Source organism: Capsicum annuum, chromosome 10 (genome assembly GCF_002878395.1).
Source record: "Capsicum annuum cultivar UCD-10X-F1 chromosome 10, UCD10Xv1.1, whole genome shotgun sequence".
Taxonomy (NCBI): domain Eukaryota; kingdom Viridiplantae; phylum Streptophyta; class Magnoliopsida; order Solanales; family Solanaceae; genus Capsicum; species Capsicum annuum.
This window is the reverse complement of record NC_061120.1, coordinates 83,286,666-83,292,530: the sequence shown is the minus strand read 5'-3', so window position 1 is coordinate 83,292,530 and position 5,865 is coordinate 83,286,666. Positions and strand designations below refer to the sequence as shown.

The following is a 5,865-nucleotide window of genomic DNA, read 5'->3' as shown; positions in this document are numbered from 1 at the left end:
CTCATCACAACCTCCCAAACAACTGAAGAGTACACTCATGAGAAAGAATAAGCAATCAACCAATATTATAACTAACCTTTTTATTGTCATTAAACCATCATTCCACAATTTACCCCTATTCCAGAATGCTACCATAATTTAACAACCTTACCACCATTACTCATTAATCACTATTCATTAGCCAATTATCACTTATTAACCAATCTATTCAATTACTAGTACAAATTTATGTCATGCCACACTTTAACCATAACAATATTTCCCAACTTAACCAAATTACCACCTTCAATTTCACACCCTAATATCATTAATCATAAAAAGTATGTCATCATAGCATATTAAGCATATTCGGACTTAAATCGGTAAATATCAATAGTCAAACTTGAATCGATAAGTATAATAAATAACCGAACTCAAATCAATAAATATAATCAATAGCCAGACTTGAATCTATAAATATATTCAATATTAAGACATGCATCGGTTAATAATCAATAGTCGGACTCGAACCGGTAAATAAAATCAATATCCAAACTTGAACCGATAAATAATCGATAGTGTCATAATCATCCTCCAAACTTGAACCGGGTATATATAATCAACAACATAACCATCTTCCAAACTCGAACCGAATATACCTATCTATATATACATAATTAATATCATAAATAATACCATAATCAATATGTGCCAACCATCACATTAATCAACATAACCATCAAATATCAAGCATTACCAATATTACTTCAATACACATTCCTAAGAATCTAATAGGCATAAACGGTTTTACCAAAGCTAACATGTATCATATCCTAAAGTGGGTTAAAAGTCCACTTCTAATCCTAAAGTTTCATTTTAAGCAAATTCTAAACAAACTAGGCTTAAAGTATCTAAATTCATTTATAGATGTATAACAAGCCACAATTAGTCCTAAGGTAGAGAATCTATCAAGCGTCCTGCTAAGTCTAATAGAAATTAAGGCAACATTCACTACACTACCAGAAATTACTCCTATTGCAATGGACCTTTTGGCAACGGTTCCAAAAGCGTTGCTATAGAGGATCTATTGTAATGGTTCCAACCGTTGTAAAAAAAATTATTCTAGTAGAACTAGCTGATGCTATAACCATAGCTATTGATGTATAATCGTGGCAATAGGATGTCTTATAGTAATGATTCCATGAACGTTGTCATAAACTCACCTATGGCAACACTTTACTGAAAAAAAAAGCTATTGCATCGTTTTTGATTTTTTCCATGTCCAATTTTTGACAAATTTCTCCAAAAATTAAAGAAATAAATAACAAAAATCGAAGACATATTTGATTAGAAAGATATATAGCGATTTTTGTTTACACTCTCAAATAACTCTCTGTGTCTCACTGCTCTGACTACCACTCCAACCATCAGTGCTCTGACTACCGCTTCGACTACCAATCTCCGACCACCGGTGCTCCGACCAAAAATTAGTCACTACGATTACCCAAATTTACAAGCTTAAAGAAGTTTTCGATTGAACCCTCTAGGCGTCTATGGAAACAATACTTTTGTGCCCTAAATTTTGCAGTTGTCTTGTACAATATAGGTAATTTTCATTTTTAGAGATTTACCAATTCTTATATGGACCTTCAATTTTAGCTCTCAAATTTGCACTTCAATTACACTTCAATTTCTGAGCAAATTTAGGGTTTTCTTCTTTAATTTGCGGATGTGTTTAAATTTCAACAGAGTTAGCACTATCGTGATGCCAGATTAATGTTTTTTAACCTTTTGTATATTATAAACATAACTAGTTGTCAGGTTGCTAATTCTCCTATATTATGATGCAAATATTTCTCCTTTATGACCTGATTATGTTTATAAAAAGCATCGGAAATCTTTAACTTTAGAGGCCAAAGATGTATTGTTACATTTAGGTTTGTGCCAGTAATTGCAAAAGATGATAGACTTGCTTACTTTGTTTATTTTTGTTTAAGAAAAAACATACAACTTTTCACTATTTTAGCATGTAAGATAAAACATTTTAGCCTTTATCAAAGATAATAGAATTATATAAATTAATGGTCGTAGTAGTTGCATATATTTTCTTAATAAGATTGTTTTTAACTTTTTGTTTATGGGTGTGTCTTTTCCAGGATTATTAGTGAGATCCTCTGCATTTAACCTGTACAAAGGTTTTTTATTTGGAGTGTAATTAGAGTCAGAAAATTGGACACCTTATTCCTATTGACACAAATTGGGACTAAACTTTGTTTCATAGATGTATGGTGTACCATCAGTCTCCACAGTGTATTGTCTTTAGCACTTTAAGATGTAATGCTACTTATGCACACAGCCAACTACGAGAATTTGTATCCACCACCTTGTACGTGAACCAAGAATTGCTGGTGAATAATATGATGAAAATAATTTGAGTTGCTAAGCTTTGTCTTTACTCATCCGGAGTGGCTCTGAGTTACGTGTAACCTGAACTGACTTGGTTAAGAAGTTGAGTATCTGTATTTTCCTAGTTGTATCTGATAGAGTGACACTATATAGTACATATAATGGTTCCCTTTTCTTGAATATATTTTGAATTCCTCAGTTGTCTAGAACATGTACAATACAACTTTTATCTTGTTCTCCTGCTAAAACTTTATCAGGCAACAACTTTTTGCTTTGCCTAATGCACTTCGCTATATTTTGACGGAAAGGCTCCTTCATGATCTCATCAATGCAGTAGTTCCTGAGAATGTTTACATCGGCTGTATCATTGCTTAAGATGTTTTATTACATAATTTTATTAAGAAAGAGAAAAAAATTGTGGTACTGATCTAAGTTAACTATGATGTTTTTACAGAAAAAATGGCATTTGACTGTTCCAGGTTTTTCAAGTGAGGATAAGAAATACCATTCAAAACATGTAAGCTCTTCTTCCACTCGTATTTTTTGTTGGGTTGTATACTGGTACCATTCGAAACAGTAAAATTTTTCCCCATCAACTTTTGATTGTCAAACCATCTTCATGAGTTTGTTGTGTTTTACACCCCCAACGTATTGTCCTCTTTTCTGATTCACAGCCTATCCTATTTTTTTAATGACTTGTACCCTAACCTCTTTTTTTTTTGCAAAACAATGGGAATATAATATGTGAAGGAGAGATATGGCTTTGGTGTACTAGTTTGACTCTTCACTGTGCTTGTTGCTAGATTTTAACGTTGCAGGAGACTAATTCCCCAAGTATTAAAGAGATCAATTATTGAACTAGGAATGGACATTTAACTGTCAAAGATAGGGAGATAGAGGTAATTTGTTACAAGAAGTAGCTTAATCTAGATGTGTGTCAAAACATGCCTACTGTGTATGAAGATTCAATACTAGTGCTATTTATAAACCTAAAGATATGATGTTTCTGTTCTTCTAAACATGCCTTACTATTAGTGGTTCTCTAAATACTTATTCAGTCCATTTCTTGGTGTTTTACCCATCTTCTAAAATCATAGAATTGAATTCCTTTTTCTGGATGGTATGGGAATGAAACATGTGACTGGTGCAAAAGGCAAACCCCACTTGCTCGTCCTTTCTTGATACTGTAGTAACAAGCAGTTGTACCATCTACAGAGTACTACCTTAGCTCTATCTTAGAATTGTGAAATATCCTGTAAATGTTACTTCCTCCTTGCATGATTGTATCTTTAGTATGTTACTCTCACTAATCAAGTTGTTAATCTGAGAACCAAAAGTTTCTTTTCTTATGAGTTTTAAAATTTTTTTCCTTTAAAAGGTAATTTATTGTGAAGTCTTAACGTACCAACAGTAAGAATGTACTGTAGATTATGATGAGTGATGTGTGAGCAAATGCTAACACATTTGAGGATTTTAACTGAGAATAATTGCAAAGACTTAAAAAACTTTTGTTGTTTTTGATTGTTTTCTCTTTCATATTACAGTAAAATTCAAGATGCAAGAGAACCAGTAATAATGGAAGTAAAAAAGATGATTTCTATGCAAGTAGGGAAGAAAGTATAGCTGACAACTTATATGATAAGTCGTCATCCTTGTGATAAGCTATCAGAGTTGCCATCAGCCTTAGATAGAGAATGAGATTCAGCTGGAAGAAGTGACGACAACCTGTGATAGGCCGTCAGAGTTGTGATAAGTCGTCAAGCTTATCGTTAGGCTTAGGCAGTGCTTCAGGACTTGAAGTGAAGATGCGATGACAATTCTGATAAGTCGTCACATGTCTGATAAGCCGTCAGGCCTCATCGTCAACTAAAGATAGAACTTGTTCAAATGTGAAGAGGAGCTGATGACATTATTAATAAGGCATCAAACTCCTGATAAGCCATCACACATGTCGTCATTTGTTTGAGAAAATACTGTGATCTATGATTTTGTTTCCATAATTAGGATGAAGTATTTAAAGCATATGTTAGGGTTTTCTAATAAAAAGGGGCGGAATATCTTGAACTTATTAAAAAGGTAAAGACACCTCTTTTTGGGGCTCAGAAACTTTGAATTCAATTTTCAACTCTTTGATTTGGTTGTGTGAATTTTCTCTTGAACTTAGAAGAGAATCAACTTCAGACTTCATCGTTTGTAAGTTTAATTATTTTGAATGATGATTACAATTGTTTCTACCTCTTTCTTTCTCATGTGGAACTAAAACCAACAACTAGGGTTGTGGGATCTATGATTATTCCCCCATGGATTTAATAGTTGGTTGGGTTTGAGTGATTGTGGGGACATCTTGATAATTCCTTTATTATGATTGCTATTTATTGGTTGCAAATAATAAATCCCGTCTTATGTTGATTTGCTTGAATTGAGAAATAAACTAAAGGTAACAAATTATCAACAAGGATTTAGGAAGGTTAAGCTCTCATCTAATAGTTAATGCTGTTACAAGATTGATCAACTTGAGATAAAATCAGTATGAATAGAACGATTTTCTTAGTTCGAGAGAATTAGGGAGTTCAACATCTAGGCAGGTTGAGAAACACTTAGATGGATTGTCAAAACTGATAATTTGGTGTTTCCCACAAGTCATGAGAATCCAATACTACAGTTATTAATTAATGGGGATTAATAATCATAGTGATCACAACCCTAGTTCCTCTCTATCATTGATTTGAACAATTGAAATTTTAGGTTTGAGCTCTGAAGCAAGTTAAAACTTTAACATTTGTTTGATTATCAAAAACCTCCATTTTATCTTTTCGTATCATTTGTTTGAATTCAACTTGTAGCTATAGTTTCAAATTATTTTAATCGCCACTCACATTGTTCCTCGTGGATTCGACCCCGACTCCAAAGTTGGGTAAATATATTAACAACGACTGCCTTGCAGTTATTGACGTGTAAGTTGAACGTTATAAAAAATGACGCCGTTGTAGGGGAACAATTTGGCATATTGAGTTGGTTTGAAATTTTAGCCTACTAGATTGAATTCAAACTTGTAAATATTTGTTTTTACTTTTCTTTTATTTCTTGTGTTAGGTAGATTTTTATTTTAGTTTACTTATTACTATGACATCGTGGAATGAACATGAGTTTGGTGGTTGGAAATCTTATATTGATGATCCATGTCCAAATTGTTATAGACCTCACTTTTGGCAAGATTGTAGATATACTCCCTGGAGAGAGATGTATGCACCATCCCTATCCTACTGGGAGTATGATTGTTCTTTATGTGGTGGTCAAGATGGACATTGGAGTGACTGCCCATATTCCCCCTCACCCTATTGTGTTAACCCAAATTCTAGTTTTTCTTATGAGTTTGATAGGTCTTATGGTCAAGAAAATGAAGAACGAAGCACCAATAAGAGTGGCATTGAAGCTGTGTTTCAACGAATATTGTATCTCCAGAAAAAAATATAGTATATC

The 5,865-nt window shown here is 33.1% G+C and overlaps 1 long non-coding RNA gene across 1 annotated transcript; it reads left to right on the top strand.

Annotated features, from left to right (window-relative positions):
* Positions 1-1,155: 1,155 nt before the first annotated feature.
* On the top strand, positions 1,156-4,619 carry LOC107845859. Its single transcript, XR_001667025.2, has 3 exons — positions 1,156-1,585; positions 2,840-2,902; positions 3,930-4,619. It is a non-coding gene; the product is annotated as an uncharacterized LOC107845859 (long non-coding RNA).
* Positions 4,620-5,865: the final 1,246 nt, after the last annotated feature.